Here is a 15,359-nt window from a genome sequence, read left to right as displayed (position 1 = left end):
GCTGACTGGGAATTGCTATCTGTTTCTCTCAGAATCAGTTACTGAAGCCATGTACTGCATCAACACCCACTGACCACCTCTTCTTCTTGGAAACAGCTCTACTCTGTGACAGTTGGAAGCACTGGCAGCAGCAAAGCACACCCCGTTTCAACTATGTGGCAATCTGGGAAAAAATGTGACGCAACAAATCATTCTCCTGAACAATAACATTGGATATAAATGTGTTACAAGACTGCTAGAAGTACTAACAGAACAAACTGGAAATTAAAAGACATTTATTGCTAGTTAGAGAGCTCACAGAATTTTTCATTCATTTATTCACATAAAAAGTGAGCTTTCACAACAGATAAGCAAGGAATATTTCTACAAGTCCATCATTGAAGCCAAATATCCAGCTGACTGCAAAGATCTTTCCATCTCAAATTGCTCAGAGTTTCTCTATGTACAAATGCTTTTATTCGTGTCAATAGTTTAGTTTGAAAAGAAATTATACACTCAGTTCACATAGAATCTATAATATGCCATCTTCTAATACCTCTTCTCAAAATGTCATGAATATTTCAACCTAAGCTCCAACTTTTCTTGCTTTTCTTGCTCATTTTGAGACCACCTACCTAATAACATTTAAATATTCTCTTTGCTTATTTCCTGTCCCACTCTTACATATTTAAGCACTCCCTAAAACATCTAAGTGTACATGTTAAGGCTAGAAGGCACAGCTCTAAATATATGATGCTAAAACTTTTTCTAAAGGCAATACAGGATAGGGAAGAATTCTTGCAGCTGACAATACACAGGGAGTTAGAACACATACAGAATCGCTGACATCTACATGTTGTTTTTCAGATTGTTGATTAAAAAAGCATTCATGATTTTCCAGAGCAAATTAAATATATATGTCTGTGATCTTTCTTAGTTTACCTGTCTCTGCTGAAGGATGGGCTGTTGTTCTATATGAACTTCAGCTCAGAAGACTCATGGGAAACTGGAGAATTTGGCTGTTACCTCATAGTATAAGAATGGTGATGCTGAAGGATCAGAATTTTGCTGTAGATTTGTGTGCATTGATGCCTAGTTTTGTGCCATCTTTTTCCCCACAAAGCTCTCTAAATGTTTTTTAGGTTAGATAGCATTGCTTGCTATCCTGTCACGTAGTCCAAAACTCAGCCACAACATCATGTTCATAATTCAAATCCCCACAAAAAGCACACAACTATTCACAGAAAAATCTTCTTGTACAGTAACCCTGAAATACCACATGCTTCTCTGGAAGATAACACCAATGGAACACAATGAAGCAGATGAACCAGAATCTAGGAGGTGCACTTCAGAATTTTAATATTTTATCACTGGGAAATGTCTCTTTGTCTTTCAGCATTCACTTCATTTCTCCCTTTAAAAAGAAATAATGAATAAATAAAAGGAAGTTCCCTAAAAAAAACATAGGACTTAAACAACATTGAAGCAATACGAGCACAGTGATCGAGTCAGTCCACAAACGAAACAGCCTTAGAAGAGAGAGCCAGCCCATCTCCTCTGGTCTTCCATAGTTTTTAACTCTTCTGTTATATGCCTAACACTAGAAAAATGAAAACTTTTACTTCCAAACATTTTGCACAATGTGTTTCTTATTCCAGTAGGAATTATGACATCCACTTCACTATGATAATGTCAGTACTGCAATAAAAATTGCGTAACTGCAGCTATTTTATTTTCTTAAAAATTTATTCTCCTTCCACACAAGTCATTCTGCATATAAAAAATCCATCATATATATAAAACATCTCTGAACAAGTTGTGCCATTTTCAAAAGGAAAAAAAATATCATTCAAGTTCTAAGAGAAAAATGTTTCATGTATTTCAGAATGTATGGAACACCTTCACCGCAAACTTTCATAATTCTCGCTTTTCTTTTTTTGTTCAAGGAATGTAACTTCATGTAAGGGTATGAAAAGAATAAAATGTATTACAATATCTTTACAAACAGTTAACTTACTGTTCTGAAATAATGAATTGGAAGTAAGCTAGAGTTTTCCAATGCACTACAAAGATTGGGTGTATAATTCTCAGTGTCTATTTGTTAGTTTGTACTAACCAGTATGCTGAACTTCATACATACCTTGTAGTATCATTTTTTCTCTTGGATAATAAAGATACAATGCTTAATTAAATAACTGTAAAGCAAAAGTAAAAAAAGAAGCATCTTCTACACAAAATACATACTGCCTCAGTGCACAGATTTAGAAGATAATGGTGCTGCTAAAAATGTGGAATAAAAAGTACACATTATAATAGCTTATCTAGTATGAAATTGCCCACAGCCTACCAGTTCATTGGATCTTTAGAGAGTAACAACTACAGAAGCACTCCCATTCTATATGGCAATGCCTGTACTTGTATGAAGTTTTGTTTCCCTCAGGAATCTGTGTCTAAATGTTGAATCATGTGCTTCTTAGAAGTAAGTGTGCAACTTTCTCTACCCCATCCTGAAAATGTTAGCAATGGCCAATCACCAACAACTGCTGGGCGCAGCTGCTCATGGACGGATCCTTCCTTCAAGGCAGATGGTGCTGGTGACAGAAATAATCCTGAAAAGCCCTTTCCTCTCACAAAAAATCATCAATGGTATTTCTAATTGCTTGCCTATTCTGGGAAACATTTAAGTGGATGATCTGACAATAAGATGTTTTCAGAACCATGGAGAAGGAGATTTTTACCCAACTTAAAAATTAATGTGAAAGTCAAAACAACCTTCAGCAGAAAAGGCAAAAGCTGAATTATAATTCAGCATATTTAGTAATTCTTACAGAAGAAGAAAGATAAGAGCCCAAGTGCCTGTTCCTCCAGCTTTTGTGAGTCAGAATAAGAAGTCTCATTTTCCACAGGGAAATGTCAATAGAAATATTAAATTTATGTGGATTCTTCCAGAATTACCCCTCAGATCCAAAAAGGGGGAAAAAGTGTCAGTAAAAAAATCAGTGTCAGTAAAAAAATGCAGACTTGAAATTACTATGTTTCTTTTGAAAACCTTTAAAGCGAAGCAGTGACCTGTAAAATTCTAACCCTCAGAAAAATTGAAGACAAAAGTAAAACGAACTTCCCTGATCTAAACTGGGACTGGTACTTCAAAAGCAATCATACAAGGAGACAGTTAACTGTCAGAACTAAGGCAAACTCTGTAAAGCGCTATAGAATAGACACAGGTTAATCCTTATTAAATCAATTGCGATTAGAAAATTTCAGCCACAGACTGGAACATGAGAATAGTTGCGCCTCCTCCATATATGACTGTAAGATTTCAGTTAGACCAGTACTTTCTAAATCTTTTTCCCCAATAAATTATATCTTTATTATAATATTTTTATTATTCTAGATAAAAAACACTCCTAAACATATTTCTTCTTCTCCTACCCACGACATAACAGAACAACATCATTATGAATTAGGTTTTTAATCACCCTCTCTTCATTTACTCTTTTACTTTCTCTCTATAACTAACCCAATGTTCCCCAAAATACACAATTCAATCTGCTACAAAGCAGTTACCTCACCTACTGCAGCTCTAACTGCATGCCTGAAGTACTCTCATGGAGCACATTACCTCTGTTAGGACAGCATCTCCCCTTCTCTACCTGAGTAAAGTCACTATTGAAAGCTTCTACACAATCCGAAATACGATTCATTATTTCCAGTGAATATTGAAAGCACAAGCAGCAGCTAAGCACATCAGAAAGTCTTTCATGTTGATATAGGTAAATTCTCAGCTGTCTTCACCTCCCTTCTAAATCTTAACCCAATGCAACCAGCAAAAATTTGGAATGAGAAACTTTACGGTTTTATACTACTGAATTGAGCTGATTAAACCTACTGTATTCATTCAATAGAGTAAACCAAATATCTTTGTAATTGACTATTATCATAAGATCAGTGTCTCTTGCTTTGCAGATAAACATTTCAGCTTTGCTTTGGTATTTAGAGAACAATAAAAGGCACTTATCCAGAAATGTAATTTCATCCTACTGATGTCCTTTCAAATATCACTGTATTAACTGTCAATAAAGAGAAAGGAAGAATGGAATAAGCAACACAGATCATTCCGAAGTCTCAAAATATCCTATACATCTTATATATTGCCCTCAGACTTTAGGTCCATAATACTAGCAGATATTAACAACGCTGTTATCTAGATACAGCACATTTATTCTAAGGTATCATTTCACTTTTAATTTTGCTGAGTGACTACTATTTGTAATCAGCAGATGGTAACGTTTCACCACCACCAGTGTCACAATATTTGGCACTGAACTACTTGACTGTATCTATTTATTTTTGAAAGCTGTGATGTCAGCACATCATGAACACTTCATAGAAATACAACACTGGCCAGATTTCACAGCCAGTTTTCAAAACCACAAAAGCATGCATTTAAAGTGTACATAAAACAGTACTGATGGCCTACTTTGAGGCATTAGAGTGGTATAACTATCATAATACACTGCAAGCTGGACTTCGTAGAATTAGAAGGGGCACTGTGAAATTACATGCCCAGGGGGATGATCTCATGGTTCTTTCTGAAGCCACTGTCATGTCCTTAGACTAGATATTACTGAACAGACTGAGTTTATCATTCTTAGTTTCTATGTGAGAAGGATTTTTCCTATCACAAAAAAAAAAAAAAAGCAGTAATTTAAAAAGTACCAGAATCACTAACATTTTTAAATGAAAAATGGGAAAAAAAAACCCAAACCATACCTCTATAATAAAATTTTGTTTTCATATCAATGTTAATTACGCACTGCATAGAAATTACATCAGACTCATCTACTTGCAGAAACACAGATTGGAAAGATTTGTAGATTCAAAGCACCTTAAAACATTTTGTAGGTATCACTTGCTGAACTGATCCCTCACAAAACTGCATAGAGATGGGCTAAAGACATTTCTCACGTAAAATGAACTCATGGAGTGACACAACTCCATCAATATTCAACAGTCACACTCTTTAGACCAACAGAGTTATTCACAGAATACTTCCAGCTATTTCTTTTGCTTTTAACTTTCCACAGGAATCACTCATCACCTAATGTGCTTGCCACTGTCTAAAGAAACAGGCTGATACTGCATTACTTAGCACATGGGAGGCATGTAAAGAAGGACGAGAAGCTATCCTGCTAATTGGGTTGGAAGTACTTGGTTTTATTTCAGCATTGTTTAGAAGAAATGTTTTGATTGTATTAATCAAGACATGTCATTTATTATGTAGAACAAAGATCTATTTAATATTCTTAAAACATAAATTATTTAACAATTAGTAATTTAGTGGTCATATTTATTTTTCCAATTTACTTCAGCAGACAGGTTTATATGTCAAGCAGAATATCATATATATATATGCCTAATTGAATCACTTACTGATTTACGGATGTGAGAGTGGACTGCAAATAAAGTTAGTTTTCCTAACGATTTTTAAAAGAGAATTAGCACATGAAGAAATCAGAAATCCATTCTGTGTACTAAGTAAACCAGATGCTGTGAGGAAGTAAATACAAATTGTTGGCATGTAGCTACGAAAAGTATTACACTTTATCCATTCTAAAAAAGCATTTTGAAATAATACAGAAACACTACGGAAATAGTTAGTTCACTTAAAATGACAACTAAAATTCTCAAGATTAGCAACAATTTATTTCAGTTAATACAAAAAACAGATTGCAAAAAAAATCTATAACTAGTAATAAAATAAATAAAAATCTATATATTGTGTAAGTCCAATATTTATGGACTAACAACTAACCCCCAGAGATACAAAGCTATAGAATTTCACCCTTCTCCTCTGCCCTGTGTTCACCAAGCATCAGTGGAGATTCTCCACCACAATTAACAGCCAGATCTGGTGCGTTTAAGCTGCCTTTAACAAATCTCCTGTTTGCATGGCATCCACATACCACATCTAAATAATTATTTCCATCTGGATGCTATTTAATTGAGGACAGCTAAAATTTAAGGGATGATTTTCAGGCTAATTCACAGCATAGAGTCATCAAATGACACATTTCTATTAGCACAAATAGAAAAGTCTTAGTATAGACACCTATAAAAGGAAAAAAAACCAAACACATATACATGACTCTTTTGCAGGATCTGCTGTGATAGAACATGGGAAATGGCTTCAGATGGACAGAGGAGAGATTTAGATTGGATATAAAGAGGAAGTTTTTCACAATAAGGGAGCTGAGGCACTGTCACTGGTAGCCCAGAGAGGTGGTGGCACCCCATTCCTGCAGACACCTGAAGTCAGGGTGAGCTCTGAGCTCCTGATGGAGCTATGCATATCCTTGTTTGTTGGAAGGAGTTGGAGTCGATGATCTTTAAGGGTCATTTCTGAATCAATTGTTTTTATAATTCTGGAAAGTATAACCCTTGTTCAAATTAACATTTTAAGATAGGTCTGACTTACACAAATTATGAACTGTTTATTCTGTATATATACACTACTATCTTCCTCTTCAGGCTATTCTGCAGATAGACAATGGTGGAGAAAGCCCATTAATTTTACCAAGATCTCTTTCTCTCATTTTCTCTTTTAATACTAAGATCCATAGGTTTCTACAGTTAGTTATTGGCATTTGTGATAAACAAAGCCAATTATTATATTTGGAAGATATGCGACTCTGATCTGCCAAACAGGTTGGAATGATTCTGTACACAAAACTTCAACTGATTCTAATGTTTGGTTTTTTTTTTCCATAACTTTGTTACATATATTTCTACTTACCATTCTGTATATTTATATCTGGATTTTAACACTTCATATATGACTGATGTATTAATTCAACATCTCCTGTAACATGAATTTTATTTTCCATATTGAGTGCTTTTATAATTTAGAGAATGTGTTCCTTATTGCTTTTCATGTACTATACTTGGAGCTTCACTGTTCATAAGACCTTTTCTTCAAAGAAAACTTTCAACTAGCTCACATCTTAGGTAGATGATGAGTCAACTGAAAAATATCAGTCGTAACTGAATACACTAAATATACGTTTTATAGGAAAAAAAAAGGCTTATCTGAGGTAAGTTGGACATGTTCTGGAGCCATTCCCTGTATGCAAGGATCTTTTTAAAGTAGATATTGTGCTGCAGAAAGTGTCTTTTTTTTTTTTTTTAATACAATCTCTAAAATAACTTCTGGTCTTTACTTAAACTGTTTGTTCATATATGACAGGACAATACTTGCTGAAACTCAGGAAATCAAATTCACAGCAATGACTATTATCTCAGATAAATGTTTACTTGATTAAATGCACAGGTACTTTTAGGTGAATGAAAGCCCTGGCATAAGTCTGAAAGGTGAAAGCATCTTTTGCACAGCATGTTCAGCAGACTCAGAAGTGAATTTGAGGCTGCTGTGTCCACTTTGGTAAACTCTCAGTCATTTCTGACCTCAGATGTGGAAGTAATGGCTATCCAGCCACAGCCATTTGGAAAGATGTAGGTAGCTTTTCACAAACTCAGTCTGTTTGACAGGCTTTAAAGCAGGGAATTTCCAGCAACAAAATAAGTATGTTCTGGGATTCACATTTATAAAGCAGGAATTTCAAAACTCAAGAGTCTAAGTTTGTTCTCCAGCATCAGATACCGCGTTTATCAAAGGCTTCCACTGTGAATGGTTTTTAGATGTTATTTTTCAAATTCATTATTAACACTAGCTTGTCAACACTGGTATTTGATATCATATAACAGTAATAGGACATGAAATTTTGCATCAACTACTGGGATAGAATGTTTTAACTTTCTTAGTGTACAAGAATAATAATACCTTACATCAATCCTGGCATGAGGCATAATACTTACAGGAAAGATGTTTGGAGAGACTGTTTTCAACTAATAGCTCAACAGGAAGCCTTAGCATGGATGTGGACTTCAAGTCAGCACTGCTTGCAATATGGGGACAGTAGTAAACTATGCTATACAAAGAACAACAAGCAAGTTTCTCCACTGAGAAAAGTAGTAAGGCACATGAAAATGATCTTTGTCATGTCTTGAGTAGATGAGATAGACCTGTGTAGGCCAGCAGCAATATTGTTTTCAAGCTTATTCATTTCACAATATATACTCCCTTTATCTTTCTATCTCCCTTCTATTAAAAGTTGCATAGGTAGAAATATCCAGAAGCTTTTTGTTTTTGTCACAAGACTTCTTAAAAATTTACCTTCATATATTTCAGACATGGACTAGAATTCATCATTAACATCACACATCACTTACGATCCTTTAACTTAACGCTACAGCTACTGACTCAGCAAAATGTCACATAGGTGGAAAATCTCACTTCTAAACACAGATCAGAGATTTAGCAAAGTTTAATAAGTTCATTATTAAGGTTAAATTTCTCAGTGTTATTCCAAGCCGATTAATAAGAAGTCTAATCATAGGCATCCTTAGTGCAGTGTTGCTTGCATTGTAACTTACATTATACAGACACAGAGATGATAATTATCATACTCAAATCTGCTTCATTTTTCTGAACTTTCAACACTCATTAATCTTAAATCTACAACACTGAAGGCACATAAGTATATCTGTGGTACAGACAGTCTATCTCAGCTTTTCACTTATTCTAACAAAGCCATTTTCTAGTTAGTCAACTTGTTCAATAACTGCAGTGCTTCAACAAGACCCCAGTAACTTTTCCCCACTTGGAATAGCAGCATGACTCCCGTATCCAGAATACCCGCAACTCAAAAGACAAAAGAAATGTTACACAAAGCCTTTGCTACTGCATCATTGTTTGGTAACAAGAACAATGCACTATTTGCAAGCTTGCAATTCTCTGAAGTAGAAGAGACAAGTTCTTTCTAGTTCCACCTCCCTCAGGTATTTCTCTGCATGTTTTGTGACCATTTCTTTCAGGAAAATTGACACATTGCATAGGCAACCCTCAAAGCCATTCATACTTTCTTTAATGTAACACTCCTCTCTGACTCAAAAGCTAACCAGCTCCAGTCTCCTTCTCAAGCAGCTTCAAGTACAGTGATTATAATCCCCATATCACCGTACGCAGTTGTACACACTTGGTAAGGAGACACCAGAGGTAGAATTCATTGACAGGAAAAGAATCATTTTCTCAGATTACACAAATCCATTTTAAAAAGTAATTCTGTGTGCTCCCTTTGAATGTATCTGCAACATAGAAACTTTCCTAAACAAATGAAGAGCAAAATAATGAAGGAAGACCAAAAGAAATTGTCCATTAATTTGCAAATAATGACCTAGGAGTGATGCTTAACAGTAAACAAGAGTTAAAATTAAGAACACTAAAGTAGATAGAACGGGTGAAAAACAAACCCAACAGGAAATTCTACTTCTCTATGAAAGAAGTAATAACCTGATGTGCAATGTCATCATGACAGATACGTGACATCAATGAAGAAATTAAGTCTTAAGGAACTATCTTTATCAGTCGTACCTTAATTGCAATTTTTCCTGTTGTTTCTAACAAACTGTAAGAATTAATAAATATGAGTAATAAAAGAAAGCAAGAACAACATGTAAGCAGTTATTTTCTATCTTCTATCACATACTAGTCACACTTGGCATCTAATAGTTAAAAAAAAAAGCTTACAGTGAAACTCAGATATCTGTAAATTTTGGGCTCTTTAACTAGAGAAGTCTGTGAATCTTAGGAACCACACAAAATATGCACTGCAAGTTTCACCTTTGCCGGAAGGAATGAATATGAAAATACAGTACTGGATGTTATTTCCTTGAAGGTTTCAGGCAAAGCTCGGCACAGGTGTTCTTAAAACAAGAAACCATACATCCAAATTCTGCATCTTAGCAGCAAAATATCATCTTAGTACTTGATTTAGAAGACAGGTGATGAATCACAAGTCTTCATACATAAGGAGATGGCAATACAGCCTCTTTGCATGGTGTAAATGTCGTGAGAGAAGGAGATAGAAAGCAAACACATAGCTAAGCCACTACCATCTGCACAATTAATATATGTTCTAAGTAGCAAGACCGTGGGAGGAAAAAGCATCATCACTTATGACTATGCAGTCATTAGCCAAGATCCTAATCTTCATAAGTAAAACGAATTAAAACTCACCATTTACTGTGGCTGTCACCATTTACAGTGGCTTTACAAACAATAGAAGCAATGGCCTCACAGGATTTGGGTGAAAATCATGGATTTTGAAGTGACTGTTAGTAAGCAGAAGCATGCCATCTAGATAAATTGGTAATTTAATACTGTTAATCTAAGGTAATAACTGCTCCCTCCGCCTACTTCAAAGCACTTTTTTACTATGAAGAAGAAAATAGAGCATATAGCAAATTTTAGAAGAAAACAATGGCTAAGGAATGAGCAAGGTCTGTAACTGGAAGAAAAACCGACCCCATTTTGCAGACTTCAGAAGTTCAGGAGTACAGGAATAATAATTTGAGATATTTGCTCAGGCCCAACCAAGTTTTCTAGGTGTATCATCTCAGCCATCTGTAACATATCTAGCATAAGACAAAGCACAATATGCAGCACTTCCATTCCCTACTGAAACAAACCTAAAAGCCTTTTTTGCTATTTATTGTGCTGACAAATGTAACTGCAGCAACAAAACAAACAAAATATAAATCTATGAGAGAAAAATTGTTTTATTAATGTTTTATTTTCATTCACAAGGTTAAGTCATAACCATCTTTCCCTTTCTGAATGTACATAATTCAGGCATGCCATCTATTAGTCATGTATTTCCTAATTGCCTCTTATTGATCTAATATCTATTCATTCCTCTCAATTTATCTCCAAGATTCTGTAATCACTGTACTGAATAACAAAGGTAACAATATTTACTTTCATTCTTGACACTGAACAAATATTATTCTCCATGTCTTTTTTTTCTTGGGTTCAGTGAGATATTTTCTTATGGGGGTTGTATTCCCGTCACCAATACTTTTCACTATTATTTCTATGGCCAGTATACAGCATATTTTCCTATCAATCTCACAAGAAAAAAAACAACAAAAAAAAAAACACAGATAAAGATTATATTGAAATTAAAGCTGTATTGAAATAAAATGAACAGATTAAGCTTAAAGAAACCCTAAAGAGGTGAAGCAGACAAGATGTGACAGATGGAATTGGACTCTATCTCCTTCAATATATGTAAACACCTTCAGTACTTGTGGATATAAAATACTATCAGAAGAGAAAAAAAGTACCAAACCACCACAATAACCAATTCACAGATATGTAATGTTTTCTGACAGTTTTGCAAATAAATCATACAAACTGGTAGATATAACAATATAAACAGTAAGCACTATATTTAAACTCCTTGTAGACTTTGAATTCATACAACTAAGTCAAAGATGATGATGAGACAAAGTTTGGCTTCAACAACTTCTGCATCTCAGTGGGTAACCAGAGAACTACATGAACAGAGGAAGATTTCTTCTCAACCCATATGTACATCAAGATTTTCTTAGTTTCAAATAATGGGGCTCTCATCTCCCATTTGTTTGTTTAAAATGTAAGGCAAAGCCCCTAGAGAGGTATAAATTTTTTTCAGATAATTATTATCCACACCAAAACTTATTCTGTTGCATGTCTACTGAAAATAACTAATGATATTTCTGTCCTACAGTTACTCTATTATCCCTTGGAAAATCCAACAGTAAAAAAAATGTGTGGCAGACAGAGAGGGGATGACATGACATTTCTTCAGCAACGCTAATGCTATGAAAGCGTATTCAAATGTAATTAAGGACAACTTTAGAAGAATATTTGTAACTTATATGTGCTTTGGCTATCTTCTAGAAAATGCCAACAGACTAAAGATGAACAGCCACAGCACTAGTGAAGGTTAGCTGAGATAAAAATTTAATGATCTGTCACGAAACATATCTCAAAGCATTTCCTCAACAGCTACTCCATCCTAGGTTTTTTTTCTGTTCTGATGCTGAAGAGAAACACTAACATTTTTCAGTATCTTTTGAACACATCTTCAATAAACACTTTAATTAGGCAACACACAGCCATGCAACACTCTCTTCAGTACAACTTGGTCTAGCAGTGATTGTCACCCTGCAGAAGGATTTGATAGAAGTAGCATTAATCTGAAAGTCTTTTAAAAGGTCATATTCCTTTACATACTTTTCACTTTTCCAGGCAAAATGTTGGAACAAATATTTTTAAGCATCAGGTTTTTACAATGGTCTCAACAGAGACAGCCTTGTTGGTATATTTTGTAGTCTGTAATGTAACAGTCACTCAATTAAGAAAGTAACTGGGGGGATGACATGCTCTGGCAAACCATCCCCATGAAGTGCTAAATGTGGATTTACAGTTCACATGTGAAAATAATTTAGGGACACGATCATTTGTTCTTTTCTGTTTCAGAAACGAGTGTTTGCAGGCTACAGGCCACAGGGATCTATACGATATAGATGTAACGTCATCTGCTATAAAAACAGCAATTTCTGAGGGGCTAGGTTCCAGGTCAGATCACTGCAGTAACTGCAAAGGTCCTTTCAATTCTGACACTGTGAGCATGCCTACATGCAAGTTCTTTCTTTGTGATTTGATCTTGTAGTTTCCCTCCGGCCCTGAGAGATTTTTCCCATCTGCTCGTACAGATGGCATAATCAAGTGAATTTAAAACAATGCTTTTCTAAACTTTTCTGTTTTCTTTCTCCTTAAATTACATGGTTCTAGGCTAAGAGAAGTAGGGACTGTTCCAGGGATGCCTACTCAGAAGGAAACGTGCATATACTAAAGGGCTACAGTGAATGCCTGCATTGCTGCTTAAACATCTAACATTACAATCCGGGATAAATGTGGCTTAAAAGCACATTCTGCAATGTTTATACATATCCGTTAAGTCTAGAGAACTTATCTGGAAATACCACAAGAAGAGAATTTCTTGCAACATCCTACTTCTCCATGTCTGAGCAGGATTGCATATTGTTCCAGGAAAGGCTTTCCTCAAGTACTTTGCACATCGAGGTCCAAATTAAATTTACATTTGTGGAGGAATTTAAAAATATATATATAGTCCCAAGAAATGTGGAAACCACCTGGACTTTTCAATTAAAGATAACAGCAATAACAGACAGATTTTTGCAGTTTAGGCAATTATTTCTCAGAAGACATATTTACCATTTTGTAAAGGTCTGTGACAAAACAAGATGAAACAGCAGGTAGACAAATCAGCTGTTCTCTTCAAAGAAAGTGCATTGAAAAAGAAAAATATTTCAGAAAAAATAAAAAATAAAACTATAGATATAACTGAAATGAAAAGAAACATCTAGTGCTTGCAGCTTCTTAAAACACTTTCCAGAAAAAAAAGAAAATCAATTCACTTAAGTAGTTTCCAACATGTTATTCTAACGTTCATCACAATGTAAAAGAAAGATTATCTACAGAAACACAAGAAAAACTCTGTGTAAGAAATAGAAACAAGGGAAGTAAGTTTTACTAATTTAAAACAGACTCATTTCTCTTCCAGACACAAGGCCTGAAAACTTTACCCTTAGTGCTCAACAATCCAGACTCAACTTACAACATCCACCTCAGAATCATCAGATTTCAGATTTCAAAAAATGTGCTAATCGAAATTTATATATATCTACATACAGTCTATATGTAATTTACATACACATATTATATATTTAAATCTATGTATAACAACTTTAAATACACGTTTAGCATCCATCACATTAGTTGAGGCTTAATCAGAGCATTCTGTATAAGAATATCTTTCCTAAATAAAATTTTCCACCATCAGAGTCACCGAGAACCAGCAAAAACACCATGATAGAATACATTACAGAAGGAAAATCAGATAGATTTGTGTTGCTGTAATTCTCAATTATGTTAATATTTAAATTTCAATTTAAGATTAAGTGTTTGATGACCCTTATTTGTTTTTGGAATGCGTCTATGCAATATCCTCGGAGCAACTTAAACTATTACACGGTTCTTTAGCTGATGGAGATTTTCTTGCTAATAGAGAGTAAATGCCAGAGTTTGTCTGTTAGGCAATAAAACTCTGATTTTTTTTCACTTGATTGCAATGTAATAATCTTGGATAATAGGGCTTTTAATGGAAGAGATTCCTGTGACTTAAAGCCTTTTCCCTATTAAGCTTAATTGAATTAATTATTCACATACTAATGATTTCACAGCTACTTCATATAAAATAAAAGCAAAAGACCCTATTGAATACTTATCCTCACTGAAGATCTAATAAAGAAACTGAAGTAAAAGATATCTTTGTTTTCTTTTGGAGAGGAGAGGTATTTAAAATCCAACTGCCTGCCCTCCTGCTGTGGATGGAGGTGTTGTGAAGAAAACTGCATCATTAATCTTAGAGTCCTAAATAGAAGAAAGATCCTTATGACTGTCAGCGGTCTCCCTTTTATTCCAAAAATTGCATCTATCTCCAAAATTGGCTCGTTTTGTCAATGTGTTGCTATGCAGAAGAAGAGCAACAGTGATTCTAAGGACAGCGGAGCAGATTTGTACGTATGAAACAGCTACCATCCCAAAGTGCATATCGAGGCTGGAATTTTATAATTCTTCATAATAATGCTTGGCACTTACACAGTGTTTTATGAGATCAAAGCACTTCATAAACTAATTAATTAATCTTCACAACACCCTTGTGAGAAGGTACTATTCCAATGTAATAAATGGAACAACTGAGGCAGAGAAATTTACAATTTGTTTCGTGCCACAGAGGGAGTGCTGGTCTTCAGTCTGTGGGTCAGAAATAACAGCAGCACTAGTTCTGTGGTGAATTTCTTGGGACCATCAACTGAACTATTTGCATGAGTAAGGAAAACAGAATCTGGCCCATACCTTGTTTAGTTAAAATTACAGACAATTCACTTAAGGAATATACAGGGAATTGAGAAGCCCAAGTTCCTTTCCTCATTCAGGATCAAATTCACTGTACAACTGACAGAAGTTATATATATATATATATTTTTTTTTTTAACCCAGTCAACATTTTCTATTTTGTTACATACTACATCATATTAAGTCAGTAGTCTTTTGTAGGAATGTATTTACATCTCTCAAGGGAATTATTTTCTTTTTTTTTCTATGATGGATTAAAAAAAAAAGAGAGATTCTCCCATTTCAAACCTTCACAAATTCTTCCATTTATTTCTCCAGTCAGTAAGAATTTGTTTATTTAATGACGATATAGTCGTGTATTCACAACACTAAGCTGAAAGACATTTCAGATCAAACCTCATTTCAGCAAAAAATCAGCTGATTTTCATGTGAGTGGCATACAAACCTATTGAATGTTTAAGCAACAATGTTTATGAAATATATAATTTAGCGA

The 15,359-nt window shown here is 34.6% G+C and overlaps 1 protein-coding gene across 2 annotated transcripts in view; it reads right to left on the bottom strand.

The window, feature by feature from the left end:
* Positions 1-15,359, bottom strand: part of GABRB2 (gamma-aminobutyric acid type A receptor subunit beta2) — a 126,207-nt gene that overhangs the window by 60,985 nt on the left and 49,863 nt on the right. The gene's annotated exons all lie outside the window — the stretch shown is intronic.

This window comes from Cyrtonyx montezumae, unplaced genomic scaffold (genome assembly GCF_038088225.1).
Source record: "Cyrtonyx montezumae isolate F1298 unplaced genomic scaffold, pur_monq_1.0 scaffold_18, whole genome shotgun sequence".
Taxonomy (NCBI): Eukaryota; Metazoa; Chordata; class Aves; order Galliformes; family Odontophoridae; genus Cyrtonyx; species Cyrtonyx montezumae.
This window is presented reverse-complemented; position numbering and strand designations above follow the sequence as displayed.